Raw genomic sequence first — 20,545 nt, forward strand, 5'->3', positions numbered from 1 at the left:
ACTCGTATTTGGCAAAAATAGAACCAATCATTGTATTATCAAATTAGTGCTACTGAAACTAGTGGTACGGTTGTATAGGTACAACAATAAAAATTATATCTGTCTTGTGGTAATCTGATTTACAGAACTGGAAACTGAGCTTTGAAGCTGAATAACAATGAGCCTGGAAGTATACTTGGGGCATGTTCTCAAAAAAAAAAGGGATTTCTCCTGCAGTCCCCTTCACAATGAAAAAAGGAGACAAATCCAAGTCTAAACTCCATTCAGGCCTTCAGCCATAATCTTGAGAATGTTGGGATGCCCAGCGGTCAACCCCCAGCGATCGTATCGATATGGGATAACTGTGTTTTTGTTAATAGCCCTTTAAAATACAAAATTCATGCCGGGATAAGCAACAATTTATCAAGCAGGAGCTATTTGTCATTATTCACCAACTACAAGAATAGCAAGAATATGTGTAATCTTTCAAGCAAAAAGTTTTTGAATTATTTCCCTCTTCCTTGTTTTGGAATCTATTCCTGTTTTAATTTAAACGACAGACAAGACAAAGAAAACCCCAAATGTCATTGTAAATGTTGTCTTATAGAGGAGCAAAAGTAGAACCCTAGATAAATATTGTGAATTACCATGTAAGATAAGGCAGAACTAATAGGATTACCACTAGGAACATCTGCCATGAACCTTTAAAGACGTGGTCTCGTTTTCACGATGACTTTGATTGTATCAGCACTATACACAGTGCTGTCTTGGAATAGGCCATTCCTGCCTTAGATAAATATTTGCTTGGCTAACATAACATATCATTTGATGGATTTTTGGAAATGACTTCCCTGTAATTTAATTTGCCATTTACAAAGAAAACAAGAACAAACGACACTGTTGGCGGAAGCTTATTTCGCCCAGGAAGTCTTTCGATATCAAAGAAAAACAACCTTTACACATATTTTGCTGAAAAGTTGACTATGCTAGTTGACATCCCACCCCCCAAAAAAGAATACCATGGCATCTGTTAGAGGCATCCATTGGCAGTGTATGATGGCAGTCACTCCTAAGACATAATTTCAATGTACATCATTGTTAACTATGAAAATTACTTACTGTGTATTAGAGAAAACACATTTCAACTCCATTGTATACAACGTATGAACATAAAATTTAGCTCCTTTCTAACATCTTCTATGTATGTACTGCAGAAGATAACTTTGTGGAGCAGGTTCAGGAGTTGGGCCAGCTCCAGGTTTGGTGGGTTTTGACTGTGTAATACAGCTAATAGTCACTTGCAACTGGTGCATTCAATGCTAGCCATTTAACTCCTTTTTGAGATAGGAGTCCTAAAGAGGGTGCATGTGTGTTATACAGCCAGCACGTGCCTCTCAATCTGAGCTAGCTCCTATCGTTACTTCTTTTTTTTTCAATCAAATGTTTATTAATTTTTATAAAGATTTTCACAAAAGTAAAAATAAAAAAAACAAAACAACAACCAGCCAGACAAACATTGGAGAAACACAGTTCTCCACCCCCCAACCTTAAGAAGCATTAAACATGAGTTATTTATACATCTTGGCTCTGCAAAACCAGCATAATTAGATGAACAAATATTTGAACATAGTAACAATAGTCAATCCAATTACATATAACTTGTGGAAGTATTAATAACATGTTTATTAATTTTCAAAGAAGTTTAATTTGAGGCATCATATAAAAGTAACTCAAAGCAAGCCGAGGCAAAATCTCCTCAATTCCCTAGATGTCAAACCAGAGCCATCAATCCATAGACCCCATATCTTGACAAATTTAGAGATAGCATCTCTTTTTAGGTATGTGCCTTTTTCCAAAGTTACTAGCCAGTTAACTTTATCAATAAATTCTGATATCATAGGCTCCTGATCTGCTATCCATTTTTGGGCTATCAATTTTCTTGCCATATATAACATAAGTGCCGCCGCAATTTTGTCGTACACATCAATAGTCAGATCTTCAACATATCCCAGTATAGATACTAATGGTGAAAGCTCTACGTCAATTGAATAAACCCTGTTAATCATTGCTACAACACTCTTCCAAAAGGACACCAAATTAGGACAGTTCCACATCATATGAAGCATATATGTTATGTTAGTTTTGCATCTAGGACAGTGGGGACTTGAACAAAATCCTATTGTTAAATAAGAATTGAGGTGTCCTGTATACCTGGTGTATCACATATATATGGGACAGTCTATGGGATTCACTTAAAGACAGCTGTGGAACGCTTTCCAGTATATCTGACCAGTGATTTTCCTCTATGGGTCCCATTACACTCTCCCATTTCTCTTTTGATCGCATCGGCTGGTTTGTCAATATAATGTCTAAGAGCATGTTATAAAGTAATGAGATCAGTCCACAATAATTGTGTAGATTAGCTATTCTCTGTATTATTGAGTTTCAGGGTACCCCTCCTTCCAGAACAATGCCTTCTGCCTGATATGCGCGCCTAAATTGTAAGTATTTATAGAATTCAGAGGGAGGTGACCCATATTCGTTTTGCAGCTGTGAGAATTCCTTAATCACATCACCTATCAGCACTTGATTAAGTCTGTTTAAACCCTTGGCGCTCCAGGAGCCAAATCCCACCAGTTGGTATAGATTTGGAAGCTATGGAGTGTTCCATAATGAAGTAAATTGTGAAACACATTCTATTCCTTGTAATTTTTTCACCGTCCCCCAAAGTTTATGACATAGCAGCATAGTCGGTATTTTGCCTCCAAGTGTCCCAAACGTATGCGCCTCCAATACCTCATAGAGTTTATCTGATTGGAAATAATGCTGTAGCAACATACGCTGAGCTCCCCCTCCCCCACGGTCATCCCAATCAATCACAACTCATTAAGGTGAGCTTTCATTCCATTGTCTTCTTTTTCGTCTGATACTTGTTAACCCTATGAGTGCCTCTTCTTCTCTCTTTGGAGTCACAAGAGATTGTCATTTTTACGTATTTTTTATGTATTGCAATGCTAAAGTATTGCAGTATATAGTACAAATTATCAGGGGGGAAATTTAATGAAAACTATTCTCTAAAATTTTTAAAAATATAAAGGTTTGAATCACCCTCACCTTTTCCCAATCCAAAAAATAAAGAAATGTAAAAAACTGACCATATTTGTGTCACTGTGTCCGTTAAAGTCATCACTATAAAATTATAAAATAATTAGCCTGTATGGTAAATACCATTAAGAAAAGAAAATCTATATATCTGCGTAAAAGTATTTCCGGGGGACAAGGGGAAATTTTTATTAGAGAACAAAATATATATTTTTCACCACTGACAAAATGATTTTTTATATCTTTCTGTCCAATTTATAGTTTTGGGAAAAATGTTTCTTCCAACTCGGAGAGTTTAAGGGCTGCAGTCGATCCATAGCTGTGAACTGGCAGTAGCTATGGCATGATGCATCCTCACATTATAGGAACCTTCACCTCCAAGCCTGTTTTCACCTTCCTGACCAAGCAGAACTTTACAATTCTGACCACTGTCACTTTATGAGGTAATTACTCTGGAACGCTTCAACGGATCCCACTGATTCTGAGATTGTTTTTTCAAGACATATTGTACTTCATGTTAGTGTGAATTTTGTTCGTTATGATTTGTGTTTATTTATGAATATATAAAAAATGTGATAAAAAAATAGAAAATTTTGCAATTTTCAAACTGAATTTTTATGCCCTGAAACCAGATAGTTCTATCACACAAAATAGTTAATAAATAACATTTACCACATGTCTACTTTATATCTGCATAATTTTTTAAACATATTTTTGTTAGGAAGTTAGAAGGTGTGGCATAGTGACAAGTTCGGTGGTATACGAAGGTAAACACGGGATACTGTCTCTTTAAATTTTTGGGTTAGTTTATTCAGCAGGCATAAACTACCCGGTAGTCCATAAAGAAAAAAAAAACAAACACAGCCCATTCGGCTAAAGATACAAAAACGAAATACAAAAGTTGCAGCAGAGTCTGTATCGCGGTCAAGGTCTGGCCACTCACAATTAGCCACACACAGGTTCAGCACAGCCCATGCTAGCTCCACTCTGGAGCAGGTTTCCCCAGGTACTGAACACACTTGAGTGTCAGGGCTGGCTATTTAAAGCCCAAAGCACGCCCTGGATTGGAGATAAGTTGGATAAAGTCCCGCCCTGCACTTCGTTATCCAATAAAAACATTTCCTTGTAAATGTGGTCTGAATGTGCAGGAGAAACGTCAATGTTTTCACATCACTGATGCTAAGAGTCTCAGCGACGCAGACCTCCCTTCTGACACACTACCAGTGACTTTGTCACAAAAGGTTAAAAGTAAATCAGCAATTTTTGTACGGACCACATCACATTTGAAGTGATTTTGAGGAGCCTATGTGACAGAAAATCCCGCAAACTGCACTCCTCAAAGTGATCAAAACCACATTCAAGAATTTTATTAACCCATTAAGTGTTTCACATGAATTAACACAATATGGAAGGAAAAAAAATGTAATTTTATTTTTTTCCCCACAAAAATGTTGCTTTATCCTCACATTTTGCACTTTCACAAGGGTAACAGGAGAAAATGGACAGTACAATTTGCTGTGCAATTTCTCCTAAGTACACCAATACTCCACATATGGTGGAAAACTACTGTTTGTACGCACGGCAGGGCTCGGAAGGAGCGCCATTTGACACTTGTATCTTTGGCTGCTATTAGTGTTGAGCGAGCATGCTCGACACTGCTCGGTACTCGCCCGAGCATCTCACTACTCGGGATGTTCGGCGAGCACCGAGCATTTCCGGGTTACTCGGGCGGGAGCTCGAGTCTCCACCCTGCATGTTTGGCGCTCTTTACAGAGCCAATGAACATGCAGGGATTGCCAGCCAGTCACTGTAATGCTGCAGCCATGTTGGTTGTGGGCATTATAGTGATTGGCTGGCCGCACAGAGTCACCTCAAGTATGTAAAACCAGGTGCCGCCATCTTGTATACAGTCACTCTGGCTCAGACAGTGTAGGGAGAGTGCTGCTGAGCTAGGGAGAGATTTATACTGTGAAATAGGTAGTGTAGGGTCTCTAAAGCCTGCAAAATCAAACAAACAGTCCTTCTGAGGACTAATATCCATCCCAGATATCAGGCAGGCAGGCAGGCAGGCAGGCTGTACAGGAGACGCAGTGGTTATACCAGGGGTCTCAAACACGCGGCCCAGACCCCGCAACTATCGCGGCTCTCTCCAGCAGCCGCCGACATCAGCGCTGTAATGCAGTGTATTGCCACGCAGAGACCGGCTCTCGCAACAGCAATACCAGTGTCAACCGCTGGCCTATCAGAGGCCAGCAGCTGACCTCTGCGTCCCAGCGCAGTGGCGTATGACGTTACTGCCATGCGCAGATGTCAGCTGCTGGCCTCTGATAGGCCAGCGGCTGACACTGGTATTGCTGTGCAGAGAGCCGGTCTCTGCGCGGCAATACTCTGCATTACAGCGCTGATGTCCGCGGCTGCTGGAGAGAGCCGCGATCATTAGGGGGTCTGTGCCTGCGGGCCACAGGTGCAGAAAGGACGCCGAGGGAACGGAGGACAGGTGAGAATCTTTTTTTTTTCTCTGTCATGTGAAATACAGTATAGGGGGGGGGGGCACTGTGCGCAGTATGGGGGGGGCAGGGATCCTGGCGTTGTATGGGGGGGACGGGGACCCTGAGCGCTGTATGGGGGGGCGGGGACCCTGAGCACTGTATGGGGGGGGACGGGGACCCTGAGCGCTGTATGGGGGGGGACGGGGACCCTGAGCGCAGTATGGGGGGGGGATGGGGACCCTGAGCGCAGTATGGGGGGGGACCCTGAGCGCAGTATGGGGGGGAAGGGGACCCTGAGCGCAGTATGGGGGGACAGGGGACCCTGAGCGCAGTATGGGGGGACAGGGGACCCTGAGCGCAGTATGGGGGGACAGGGACCCTGAGCACAGTATGGGGGGACGGGGACCCTGAGCACAGTATGGCGGGGACGGGGACCCTGAGCGCAGTATGGGGGGGATGGGGACCCTGAGCGCAGTATGGGGGGGACGGGGACCCTGTGCGCAGTATGGGATGGGGGACATGTCTGCAACATGGGGACCTGGATGGGGGACATGTCTGCAACATAAGGACCAGGATGGGGGACCATGTCTGCAATATGGGGGACCATGTTTGCAATATGGGAGACCTGGAGGGGAGACCATGTCTACAAGATGAGGACCAGTTCAAAAGGTGTATAGAAAATAATGGCCCCACCAAATTAAATGTTTTCCCATGTGCGGCCCATACGCCCAGCTGAGTTTGAGACCCCTGGGTTATACCAACAAACACTGCATTACAGTCCTGTGTACTGCTGCTGCTCAAATTGCTACACTTAGCCCCAGGTCTCAGGGGCCAGGAAAAATCCTTTTTTTTTCATCTAAATCCTCAGTTAGACTGTACAAATACCCGTCTTATTAACCTTTTGGTATTCCCCCCCTCAAAAAAAATTGAGCGTGTCTGTGAGTGTTCAGACACAAATATATCTGTTTAAAGGAGTCTGGTTTCGGCCAGTTAATTAGAACTGTGGTTTTGCAGTTCCATGGTTCAAATCTCTGTATTATCCACTTTTTTGCCATTTTCCATAAAAAAAACAGTTTGAGTGTCTCGCTGACTGTTCAGACACAAATATATCTATTTAAAAAAAGTCTGGTATACGCCAGGAAATTAGAACTGTGGTTTTCCTCTTCCACGGTTCAAATCTGGGTGTAATCCACCTTTTTGCCTTTTTCCATAAAGAAAAACAGTTTGAGTGTCTCGCTGACTGTTCAGACACAAATATATCTGTTTAAAAGATTCTGGTATAGGCCAGAGAACTAGAACTGTGGTTTTCCTCTTCCACGGTTCAAATCTGGGTGTAATCCACCTTTTTGCCTTTTTTCCATAAAGAAAAACAGTTTGAGTGTCTCGCTGACTGTTCAGACACAAATATATCTGTTTAAAAGATTCTGGGGTAGGCCAGAGAAATAGAACTGTGGTTTTCCTCTTCCATGGTTCTAATCTCCTTTTTATTACCCTTTTGCCATTGATAGTGCGAGTGTAAGCTATTTTACTTCATTTACAATGGGCAAGGTGCGTGGCAAGGGACATGGAACTGGACGTTCTGGTGATGGTGCGTGCAGAGGACGGGGCCGTGGCCAAGGTGAAAATATGCCACAACCAACAGCCACATCTTCTCGCTTCCAGTTCTTGACCGAATTACTAGGGAAGCACACAACAACACCACTATTGCCAACTGATCAGTGTGAACAGGTTATTAATTGGATAGCAGATAATACTTCCAGTCATCTGGGCACCACCACCTCCGGTCTATCTTCCACACGGTCAAGTCTTAGTAGCCGTGCGTCTCGATCGCATACTCCTCCTCACCCTGATGCTCCTTCCTCCCACCATGCCGAGTGTCGTCAGACAGCAACTGATCCCACAGTTGGACACTCTGAAGAGCTGTTCACTGGTCCATTTCCATAATTGGGCCCCTCGCCTGCTCCGCTTGAAGTGGTGGAAGAGGAGATCCCATGTAGCGATGGCCAAATATTTTAACAGCCACGGCTACAGGAAGGCGACGCTGGCAATTTGTCACAAGAGGTGGACGATGACAACACACAATTGCCACGAAGTGAGAAGGAGGACCGTGGTGCGCAAGTGGAAGAGGAGGAGGTGGTGGATGATCTAGTAACTGACCCAATGTGGCAGGAGGACACGCAGAGCGAGGCCACAAGCACACAGGGGGAGGGAGGCAGAGTATCCAAACAGGCAGTAAGAAGCAGTGTGGTGGTCGCAGACAGAAGGCGGGCAACCGTTCCCCGTAACACCAACACAAGGAACGTTGCCAGTACAACTGGTAGGTCTTCCAGAGTCTGGAATTTTTTTAAAGACTCTGCTGATAACTCCAAAAAGGCCATTTGTACCACCTGCCAGGCCAGCATCAGCAGAGGTGACAAAACTACCAGCCTGACCACCACCAGCATGATCAGGCACATGTCAGCAAAGAACCCGACTTTGTGGGGCGAACCCCAGGGTCCACGACCAGTGTCAGCGGGTGTCACCATAGCTTCTTCCGCTGTTGTGCGTGTAAGAGAACCCCCTGTTGTGCGTGCAAGGCAATCCCCTGTCCATACTGCATGCAAAGATGCCCCCTCCTCTCAGTCTTCACTTGCTATGGCAGTTTCTCAAGAAACAGCATCAACATCCACGTGCACGTCCCACCGCAGCGTTCAATTGTCCATATCCCAGACCTTTGAACGAAAGCGCAAATTCGCAGCCAACGCCCCACAGGCCACAGTCCTAAATTCGCACATTTCACGATTGCTTGCGCTGGAAATGCTGCCTTTTAGGCTGGTGGAGACGGAATCCTTCCGCAACCTTATGGCGGTGGCCATCCCTCGGTACTCGGTCTCCAGCCGACACTATTTTGCCCGGTGTGCCATCCCCGCACTACACAAGCACGTGTCCCAAAACATCTGCCGTGCCCTCAACAACGCAGTTACTGGGAGAGTCCACCTGACAACGGACACGTCGACAAGTGCTTGTGGCCAGGGACGGTACATCTCCCTGACGGCACACTGGGTAAACATAGTGGAAGCCGGGACCCAGTAGGACCTTGGGACAGAACACATCCTCCCCACACTGAGGATTGCGGGCCCTATGTCAGTCAGAGTTGCCCCCACAGTGTACAGCTCCTGCGCATCATCCTCCTCCACATGTTCAGCCTCCATCTCAGATATCACCACATCAGTTACAACCTGGAAGCACTGCAGTACTGCCTCAGCCAAGCGGCAACAGGCTGTGCTGAAACTCATAAGCTTAGGTGATAAACCTCACACTACTTGTGAGTTGTGGACAGCTGTGAAAGAGCAGGCAGATCTGTGGCTGAGACCGCTGAACCTACATCCAGGCATGGTCGTGTGTGACAAAGGCCATAACCTGGTGGCGGCTCTGAGGCAAGGCGAGATCACACACGTACCATGCCTGGCTAATGTGCTTAACCTCGTGGTTCAGCGGTTTCTTAAATCGTACCCCGAGTTGCCAGATCTGCTCGTCAAAGTACGCCGCCTGTCAGGTCATTTTCGGAAGTCGGCTACAGCTTCCGCCGCCCTTGGTGTGTTGCAGCAGCGTTTGCAGCTTCCGGAACACCGACTGGTGTGTGATGTCCCCACATGTTGGAACTCTACCCTCCACATGTTGCAAAGGATTTGTGAGCAGAAGAGAGCAGTTGTGGAGTACCAGCTGCAACAAGGCCGTCGATATTCAGGTCAGACTCCACACATAAGACCTCAGGAGTGGACCTGGATGTCTGACATATGTACCATCCTGACAAACTTTGAGGAGTCCACCAAGATGGTGAGTGGCGATGACGCCATCATTAGTGTCAGCATCCCACTTGTCTGTCTTTTGCAACGCTCTCTGCAGAGAATTAAAGAGGAGGCATTGCAGCCAGAGTATGATGAGATGGATCAAGAAGCCGTAGCGGGCGATTACAAACAGCCCAGCCTCATCTCATCCGTGCATTGGGGGACAATGAGGGAGAGGAGGAGGAGGAGGAACAGGAGCTGGTATCATTCGCGGTAGACGGTAGTACCTGTACAACTGTCATACCGTCGGTTCAGCGTGGGTGGCCTGAGGACAGGGGGGGAGGAGGAGGAGGAGGAGAAGGAGAGCATGGTCAGTCGTCATCTTGGTGAGGACACAGAAGTCTTGCCCATTACCAGTCTGGCAAGCATGGCTGACTTTATGTTACGCTGCCTTAACCGTGACCCTCGCGTTGTCAAAATGTTGGGTGACAGTCATTACTGGTTGGTGACACTTTTAGGCCCCCGCTACAAGGAGAACTTTCACTCTTATTCCTGAGGTGGAGAGGTCTACAAAAATGGGGCAGTACCAGAAGGCCCTTGCTGCAGAAGTGTTAAAAAAATTCCCATCTGAACACGCTAGCGGCAGAGGTAACAGTTCTTTGCCCAACCAAGGCGTACAGGCGAGAGAGACGCAACTCCAATCCAGCAGAGGCAGGGGAACACTGTCAATGCTCTGGGACAGTTTTTTGAGACCCGCCCAGCTTACAGGCCCTGAGGCACGGGTACTCTCACAAGGAGTGGGAAGTTTCAAAAGATGGTGAGGGAGTACCTTGCCGACCGTACCAGCGTCCTCCGTGATTCCTCTGTGCCTTTTAATTATTGGGTATCCAAGCTGGACACTTGGAATGAAATCGCTCTGTACGCCTTGGAGGTCCTGGCCTGCCCTGCCGCTAGCGTGTTATCGAAGCGTGTTTTTAGTGCCGCTGGGGGAATTATTACTGATAAGCGCACTCGCCTGTCAACTGACAATGCAGACAAGCTGACCCTTATCAAAATGAACAAGAGCTGGATTGGGCCAGACTTCTCATCACCACCAAATGACAGCAGAGTAACATAAAGTCAAATCCACTGTGTTATTTCGGGAGGTGTATTCCCATGCACCGCTTCACACCCACACATGGGTATACGCTTACTCATTTCGGCTGTATTTTGCTCTTCTCCTTATCCTCCGCCTCCACCACCACTATACCACCAGGGTGACCGTGGTCCGTGTTGCCAGCATTGCAAGTTCCTCCATCCTAATTTTTGGCAGCTTTTGCTTGGAAGGCATAGGCAAAGACTATGGGAGACCCACTCCCCAATAATGGGAATAATGTTTTTAATATGCTGTACTGCATGGCTCTTGTAAGGGGCATTGCAAGTTCCTCCGTCCTAATTTTTGGCAGCTTTTGCTTCGAAGGCATAGGCAAAGACTATGGGAGACCCACTCCCCAATAATGGGAATAATGTTTTTAATATGCTGTACTGCATGGTGTAACATCCCTGGCGGCGTGCTTGCATGGCTTAGCATCTCCCACCATGCAAGACCGCAATCTTACCTTTCAGGCCAGGCTGCACACTTTGCTCCAGTACCTGCTGTATGTCTCTTGTCTGCTGGCTTAGGGCGTCGGTGATGTTGCTTTCTGATTCTTAAAGCTACAGTGTGCGCAGTCCTAATGCGTTCCCAGCCTATTGCTGTGAGTCACTGGATACTTAAACTCCATCCACCCAGTAGGAGGTGCCTGAGCAACAATTTCTTACAGTGTGTTCTGTGCAACTGTGAGTTGCCAGGTCTTGTCCTGACTCTAGTCTGTTTCCGCCACCCTGGGGGCTGAGTACCCAGGGCTGCTACCTGTATCTCTGACTTCTAGTCTGTTTCCGCCACCCTAGGGGCTGAGTACCCAGGGCCGCTACCTGTACCTGTGACTTCTAGTCAGTTTCTGCCACCCTGGGGGCTGAGTTCCCAGGCTCGGTCGTGTATCTTGTTCCTGGTTCAGATCCTGTCTGAACAGTGTCCTAGTCCGTTACTTGTTTGTCTCTATGTCTGTATCTTCCCTTTTTCATGCAGTATCTGAACCTGCACCTAACTCCAACTCGTTGTCTCTGTACATCTGTTTGTGAGTTTTGTGTCCACTCGCTACTTCATTGCAAGTACCTTGTGTGTATCTGGTTCTGCTCGTTCTGTTTCCCTGCCTCTGTATCTAACTCCTGTATTCCAGCTATCTTCTTGTGTTTTCCAGTCTGTTCCATGTGAACAGAGCCCTGTCCTGTCTGCCGCATGTGCGAGTTTTGCTTTGCTCAGCTTACTCACCGCACCTGCGGTTTTGCTCTGCTTTGCTTGTTCACCGCATCTGCGGGTTTTGCTCTGCTTTGCTAGTTCACCGCATCTGCGGTTTTGCTCTGCTTTGCTTGTTCACCACATCTGCGGGTTTTGCTCTGCTTTGCTTGTTCACCGCATCTGCGGGTTTTGCTCTGCTTTGCTTGCTCACCGCATCTGCCGGTTCTGCTCTGCTTTGCTTGCTCACCGCATCTGCGGGTTCTGCTCTGCTTTGCTTGTTCATCGCATCTGCGGGTTTTGCTCTCCTTTGCTTGTTCACCGCATCTGCGGTTTTGCTCTGCTTTGCTTGTTCACCGCATCTGCGGGTTTTGCTCTGCTTTGCTTGTTCACCGCATCTGCGGTTTTGCTCTGCTTTGCTTGTTCACCGCATCTGCGGGGTTTGCTCTGCTTTGCTTGTTCACCGCATCTGCGGGGTTTGCACTGCTTTGCTTGTTCACCGCATCTGCGGTTTTGCAATGCTTTGCTTGTTCACCGCATCTGCAGTTTTGCTCTGCTTTGCTTGTTCACCGCATCTGCGGGTTTTGCTCTGCTTTGCTTGTTCATCGCATCTGCGGGTTTTGCTCCGCTCTGCTTGTCTACCGCACCTGCGGCTCTGTTCCTGTATCCCAGTCTGTACTGGTCCCTATTCTGCCTACGTTCCTACCAGCCAGTACCCGTCTGTCTGCATGCCAGCCGTGCCTGCCTGTGCCCATCTGTCTGCATGCCAGCCGTGCCTGCCAGTGCCCACCTGTCTGCATGCCAGCTGTGCCTGTCAATATCCATGTGTCTGCATACCAGCCGTGCTTGCCAGTACCCATCAGTCAATATGCCAGTTTAACCTGCCTGTTCCTGCATTCCCCGGTGTGGGTCAACAGCTGAGACCGGGGTCTGACCTGGAGTAGCACCTGGTCCCTCTGCTCGGTTCCTCCCTGGTTCACGGAGTCGACTGAGCCGCCGTGCGACCTTGGTCGGATCGTGTTGATATTTAGTTACGCCCCTCCAGCCACTCCTCGGTTCATGGTACAGTGGGATCACTAATCAAGCTCACGCCAGTCAGTCCGGGCATGAGCGTAACACATGGCTCTTGTAAGGGGCATTAAAATCGTCTTGTTAAGCTACTGTGACCTCCACGTCTCTTCCAAGAGTCATTGATTTTGTCTTGTTATTCCACTGGGACCTCCACGTCTCTTCCAAGGGGCATTGATATTGTCTTTTTATTCCACTGTGACCTCCACGTCTCTTCCAAGGGGCATTAAAACAGTCTTCGTCTTGTTAAGCTACTGTGACCTCCAAGTCTCTTCCAAGGGGCATTAAAACGGTCTTGTTAAACCACTCTGAACTCCATGTCTCTTCCAAGGGTCATTGATATTGTCTTTTTATTCCACTGGGACCTCCACCACTCTTTCAAGGGGCATTGATATTGTCTTTTTATTCCACTGCGACCTCCACCACTCTTCCAAGGAGCATTGATATTGTCTTTTTATTCCACTGGGACCTCCACCACTCTTCCAAGGGGCATTGATATTGTTTTTTTATTCCCCTGGACCTCCACGTCTCTTCCAAGGGGTATTAAAACCGTCTTGTTAAACCACTCTGAACGCCACGTCTCTTCCAAGGGGCATTAAAACCGTCTTGTTAAGCTACTGCGACCTCCACGTCTCTTCCAAGGGGCATTGAACTGTTGTTTTTAATTACCTCTAACCTCCACGACTCTTCTAACGGGCATTGCATTTCCTCCTAATTTTAGTCAGCTTTTGCTTTTCAATGCCTAGGCGAACACTAAGAGAGACCCACTCCCCAATAATGGGTAGAAGGTTTTTAGTACACTGTAATCCACGACTGTTTCAAGGGGCATTGCAGTTCCTCATAATTTTTGGAAAGCCTTCCATTCAATGCTTAGGCCAACAGTGTACAGGAGACCCAGTTGCTATAAATGGAAAAAAACGGTTTAGTTAAGGCCCTCTGACCTCCATGTCACTTAGAAGGGGCATTGGAGTGCCTCAAAATTTTTGGTAGGCATTACACTCACTGTATGCCCTATAACTGTGTAGCCGAACTGCTCCTTTTGGTACAGAAACATATCCTACAAGACACGTGTGGTTGACAGGCCTGATATTGATGTGAATGGTCCCTGTTCCTCCTGCTCTTTCTCCTTTGCCACCACCTCATCCATCATTCATCACCTGAAGCTTTGTTTTAACGGGAGTCATAGAACTGGGATAGTAGCAGGAAAACATCCAGCAATCCTCGGAGAAGGTAGGATATGGGCCAAAATGCTGACCACCTCAGGCCTAGCCGCTACTACATACATGCGCTTGCATTCCAAGGAACAGAAAGCTAAGGAGATGGATGGCCTCATGATCATGAATAATTTACTCGCTGTGTAGGAGGCCGACCACTGCTGCTGTCTACCTTCTGAACTTTGTGTTTGAAACCTGATTGACCCAGGACCCGCAATCCTCTATGTCTGGAGGACGTGTTGCATCCCAGTGTCCAACTGTGTCCCGGCTTCCACAATATTAACCCAGTGTGAAGGCGTCAGTGAGATGGACCATCCCTGGCCACATTCACTTGTCCACGTGTTTGTGGTTAGGCTGTCCTTCCCACTATATGCACTGGGGAGGGCACAGGTAATGTTTTGGTATGCGTGCTTGTGTATAAGGCGCACCCGGACAAATAGGGGCGGCTGGGAACCGTTTATGGACACACGGCCACCCCCAGGCGGCTGGGGACCGTGTGTGAGCACCCGGCCGTGGGGCGGCTGGGGATCGAGTATGGACACCAGGCCGCCCCTGGCGGCTGGGGACCAAGCGTAGACACCCGGCCGCCGGGCGGCTGGGGACTGAGTATGGATACCAGGCCGCCGACGCAGCCATGACGTGGTGGCCAGATTCCGCCTCCACATGCCTAAAAGGCCCAATTTCAAGTGCAAGCAAGCAAGCAGTATGGTATTGCAGCCTGGGGGTGGGTGGGTGGCAGGCTGCATAGTTGCGCTTGCATTGCAAGGAATGGGGGAGGTACAACTGAACACTGCCCTGGGACAATAACTTGCATGGGGATAGTTGCAAATCTGCATCTTCTGATGCGGCAAGGATCACTTCTGATGGGCACACTTTTAGGCAGTGACCTGGGTGTCAGAGATGCTTCCAGGGGTCTTCCCCATGCTGTTCCCATGTCTTTTCAGCACTGTATGCATGTGTCACACAGCACATGGCCAGATAAGGTTGTAAAATGTTAAAATGACATTTCCCGGTGAATGCATTTGTCACGGTTGAAAGCAATACAAAAGTGCAAAAGGTGTGGAGGAGTATTTTTGTTTTTGGTTATTTAGGCTATGTGCCCATGATGCAGAAATGCTCCGGATTTTTCCTGAGCGTTTCTGCATCTCCCATGGCAGAAAAAAAGCATGCGGAGTGTACATGTGTTTTTCCTGCCAGGGACATGCAGATGTGAAGCGTTCTTCACAAGCATTTCTGCATGCGGGTTGACAAGCGCTTTCCAAGCGATTTTAGCATCTCTCGGAAAGTGCTTGTCAACTTGGTCACACTATATAAATCCATGCAAACGGCATGGATTTATATAGTGTGACCTAAAGAATGGTTAAAAATAAAAAAAATAAATCTATACTTACCTTCCGATGGCCCCCGCAGTCTTGCTTCGCTGCGTCTTGGCTGCCGGCAGATCGCGGTACACTGAAGGACCTGCCGACGTCAGCATCGCGTGACCCGTCACATTACTATGACGTCAGCGCAGGTCCTTCAGTCCATCGCTAGCTGCCGGCATGGGAGGACTAGAGCAACGGGGGCCATCAGAAGGTAAGTATAACATTTATTTTTTATTTTATTCTTTTTTTCACAGGTTCTATGGTACCCGGGTCCGGAGGAGAGTCTCCTCTCCTCTACACCTGGGTACCACCCGCACATTGGAACGCATGGAATGCGCATCTACATATACAGTGATGCGGAATCCATGTGTTCCAATGCAAGTCAATGGCGGCGAAAACGCAGCGTTTCCGCAAAATAATTGGCAGTGTTGCGTTTTTTTCCGCAATGATAATCCGCAGCGGAAATTTCCGCAGCATGTGCACAGCACATGCAGATTATCATTGGGGAACATGGCAGGCCTTCTACCATGCATTTTTTAAGCGTTTCTGCCACTGCGGAAACGCTTAAAAAACGCATCGTGGGCACACAGCCTTATTTTACCTTATACACAAGTCTTTACCCTGGAAAGGATGTTCCTTAACATATTTCACAGGAAAACAGCTTCAGTTTCATTTTTGAACGTTTTATTGTGAGCCCGTAAACGTGGCTTAATACCTCTGACCACGTTGTTGACAGCAGTGACCTGGGGGTTAGAAATGCTTCCTGGGGCGATCCCCATGCTGTCCCCATGTCATTTGAGCACTGTCACTATCGTTTTGGGCACTTTTTAGGCTTTCTACAGACTGCCGGGGGTGCCACCGCAAAAATGCTCGGGTCTCCCATAGACTAACATTGGGCTCGTTGCTCGGGTCGAGCACCCGAGTATCACGGTGAGCTCAGCCTGAGCTTCGAGCACCCGAGCATTTTAGTGCTCGCTCAACACTAGCTGCTATCACAAATTAAAAAATGCTTTATTTTGCAAAAAAAAGTTTTTGCATTGCCATATTTTGTGAGCTATAATTTTTCGATATTTCTGTCAACAGAGTCATGTGAGGGCTTGTTTTTTGTGAGACAAGCTGACGTTTTTATTGGTACCATTTTCGAGCCCATAACATTTTTTGATTGTTTTTTATTCTGATAGCTCGCCTATGACTTTAGCTGAGCTCCCAGCAGCAATCGCGTGGGCACAGCTCCTGTCCCCCACAAGATCGCCATGACATAACGTTATTGGGCGGGAACTCCTTCTCGGCCATGAAGTATAGGTACATCAGATGTAGTGAAGGGGTTAAAATCAGTTGACAATCCTTTTAAAGCACCATTCTGTTTTTTTTTATTTAAATTTGGTATGTAGTATCACAAATGCATGTGCTCTGCCCGTAGTAATACCCTTACCATTCACCGACTTCATCTTTTATCGGCGCTGCTTCGGTTGGTCTACTGCTGGTTGTGACTTGACGGATTATACCAGTGTTTGCTGGGTGATCCGGGAGTCACAACTCAATGTAGGTCTATGAGAGCCAGAACAAGACGAGAATGAGCCTCTCATAGACTTATATTGAGAGCTTGTGACTGTTACCTCTGACTTCTGGTCAGTCAGAGGCTGCGGTCACAAGATGGTTGAGTGGGAGTAGAGCGGTGCAAGGAAGAGCAGAAAACGAAGGCTGGTAGGTATTTTACTAGGGGCACGGGCTATACATTAGTGATACCACTCCAGTGCTAAAGTAAAAAAAAAAAAAATCTGCTACAGTGTTGCTTTATAGAAAAGCCATCATCAGAAAATGTGTTTGAGACTATGTGCCCACGATGCAGAAATGCTCCGGATTTTTCCTGAGTGTTTCTGCATCTCCTTGGCAGAAAAAAACGCATGCGGATTGTACATGTGTTTTCCTGCCAGGGACATGCGGATGTGAAGCGTTCTTCACATGCATTTCCGCATGCGGGTTGACAAGCGCTTTTCAAGCGATTTTAGCATCACTTGGAAAGTGCTTGACAACTTGGTCACACTATATAAATCCATGCAAACGGCATGGATTTATATACTGTGACCCGAGAGAATGTATTAAAATAAAAAATAAATCGATACTTACCTTCCGATGGCCCCCGGAGTCTTGCTTCACTCGGTGCTGACTGCCGGCAGATCGGGGTACACTGCACTGAAGGACCTGCCGAAGTCAGCGTCGCGTGACCCGTCACATGACCTGTCACATGACTATGACGTCAGCGCAGGTCCTTCAGTCCATCGCGATTTGCCGCCATGAGAGGAGGAGCGCACCGGGGGCAGCCAGAAGGTAAGTATCATATTTATTTTTTACTTTATTCTTTTTTTCACAGGTTCTATGGTACCCGGGTCCGGAGGAGATTCTCCTCTCCTCTAGACCTGGGTACCATCCGCACATTGGAACGCGTGGATTGCGCATCTACATACATCTACAGTGATGAGTAATCCATGCGTTCTAATGCAAGTCAATGGCGGTGAAAACGCAGCACTTCCGCAAAATAATTGGTAGTGCTGCGTTTTTTCTGCAATGATAACCCGCAGCGGAAATTTCCGCAGCATGTGCACAGCACATGCAGATTATCATTGGGGACATGGCAGGCCTTCTACCATGTGTTTTTAAAGCGTTTCTGCAGCGTTTTTGCTGCTGCGGAAAGGCTTAAAAAACGCATCGTGGGCACACAGCCTGAATCAGGTATTTGTGTTACCGGCATTTTTAAACAATGTTGGCAATTTTTTTTTTCATACCATGATAATTACTACATTTTGAATCTTGCAATTTTCACACTGGCCACTGGGGCTTTTTTAGACTCTTACTATTGTTTCAAGAAATCCACATATACTATAGCAGCAATAAACTGAGTCTGACTCTATCTTTTGTAATTGAAGCATCTGATAAGTGGTACATAGACCATTGTGTAGGGGGTGGAGCACAGGGGGTGAGGAGCAGGGTCAACTATGACATGTCCTTAATCCTGGGGCTGTTCCTATAATACTGTCCTCCATCCTGTAATAATTTCCACCATCCTGTAATAATGTCCTCCATTCTGGCTCCTTCCTGTAATAATTTACACCATCCTGTAATAATTTCCACAATCCTGTAATAATTTCCACCATCCTGGCTCCTTCCTGTAATAATTTCCACCATCCTGTAATAATGTTCTCCATCCTGGCTCCTTCATGTAATAATTTCCACCATCCTGTAATAATGTCCTCCATCCTGGCTACTTCCTATAATAATTGCCACCATCCTGTAATAATGTCCTCCATCCTGGCTCCTTCCTGTAATAATTTCCACCATCCTGTAATAATGTCCCCCATCCTGGCTCCTTCCTGTAATAATTTCCCCCATTCTGTAATAATGTCCTCCATGCTGGCTCCTTCCTGTAATAATGTCCCCCATCCTGGCTCCTTCCTGTAATAATTTCCACCATCCTGTAATAATGTCCTCCATCCCGGCTCCTTCCTGTAATAATTTCCACCATCCTGTAATAATGTCCAACATCCTGTAATAATGTCCTCCATCCCGGCTCCTTCCTGTAATAATTTCCACCATCCTGTAATAATGTCCTCCATCCCGGCTCCTTCCTGTAATAATTTCCACCATCCTGTAATAATGTCCCCCATCCCGGCTCCTTCCTGTAATAATTTCCCCCATCCTGTAATAATGTCCCCCATCCTGGCTACTTCCTATAATAATTTCCACCATCCTGTAATAATGTCCCCCATCCCGGCTCCTTCCTGTAATAATTTCCCCCATTCTGGCTACTTCCTATAATAATTTCCACCATCCTGTAATAATGTCTCCCATCCTGGCTCCTTCCTGTAATAATTTCCCCCATTCTGTAATAATGTCCTCCATCCTGGCTCCTTCCTGTAATAATTTCCACCATCCTGTAATAATGTCCCCCATCCTGGCTCCTTCCTGTAATAATTTCCACCATCCTGTAATAATGTCCCCCATCCTGGCTCCTTCCTGTAATAATTTCCACCATCCTGTAATAATGTTATCCATCCTGGCTCCTTCCTATAATAATTTCCACCATCCTGTAATAATGTCCTCCATCCTGGCTCCTTCCTGTAATAATTTCCACCATCCTGTAATAATGTCCCCCATCCTGGCTCCTTCCTGTAATAATTTCCACCATCCTGTAATAATGTACTCCATCCTGGCTCCTTCCTGTAATAATTTCCACCATTCTGTAATAATGTCCTCCATCTTGGCCCCTTCCTGTAATAATGTCCTGGTCGCACAACATAGAGATCTCTGTGTCACATTGCAACATCACACAGTGGGGTCATATTACAACCTTTGACTGTCACAAAAAAATTCCAACACTGTTGGTTTTTTGTCGCAGGCTACAAGTTGCATGTGACTTTTCCCCCAAATACTTTATAGATGTCTGAGAATAATTAGTATTTATCTATAGGCTTTCAGATGATGAAAATAAACACAGCAAAACCAACCCACCCCAGGTCCACTGCTGCTTCTCCGCTGATGACTGCAGCAGCCAATCACTGGGCTTGTCGGCGGTACCGATGCAGATGGAGCTCACTGATTGGCTGCAGGAGTTGAAGTTTGTACACAGACTGAGGCGTTGTGGAACACACAGGCGATCTATTAACCCTCAACTGGAGAGGTGGGGTTTTTGTCACGCAACTGGTGATGTGGGGTTTCCTATACCCCAGTGTTTAGAAATCTCTTATTTTTACAGAAAATGCAAAGATCACGTTTGTTTTAATCGTTTTCTTATTGGCGATTGATTACACATGAGTCTAACCAATTTTTGACACCCACAAATGGATGGAAGCTAGTGAGACACGTATCCTCATACCAGCATCTTTCAATGAATGGCAGCCAAACAAAAATTCCCTGGGGTGTGGCAAACCCCACCTCACCAGTTGAGGGTTAATATGTAAATAGTTTCCAGCGAGACAGAATTTAGCAACATATAAACCATTATTATACAATGAGAATTTTATCATGTAGTAGAATCATAATGAGAACTCTTCAGACCGTGAAACACTACCACAGAAGGTGCCTCACCTACTATACCGTAACCAGACGCTGCATTGGCTGCTACTTAGAGCAAAGATTCCTATTGGTTAAAAGTGATTACTTGCTGTTCGCTGATTGGCTAGCGACCTGACAGAAAAAAAGCTTGAGTCACTAGAGGGCAAAGTGCTCGTGTTACAAACAAGACCAAGACGCC

At 46.5% G+C, this 20,545-nt stretch overlaps 1 long non-coding RNA gene across 1 annotated transcript in view; it reads right to left on the bottom strand.

The window, feature by feature from the left end:
- Positions 1–20,418, bottom strand: part of LOC141165015 (uncharacterized) — a 41,979-nt gene extending 21,561 nt beyond the window's left edge. Inside the window, exon 1 of the long non-coding RNA XR_012251029.1 lies at positions 20,380–20,418. This is a non-coding gene — a long non-coding RNA (uncharacterized lncRNA). The remainder of the gene's footprint in view (positions 1–20,379) is intronic.
- Between the last annotated feature and the right edge of the window lie 127 nt (positions 20,419–20,545).

This window comes from Phyllobates terribilis, unplaced genomic scaffold, assembly GCF_046119375.1.
Source record: "Phyllobates terribilis strain yellow unplaced genomic scaffold, ASM4611937v1 Scaffold_11__3_contigs__length_659146591, whole genome shotgun sequence".
Classification (NCBI taxonomy): Eukaryota; Metazoa; Chordata; class Amphibia; order Anura; family Dendrobatidae; genus Phyllobates; species Phyllobates terribilis.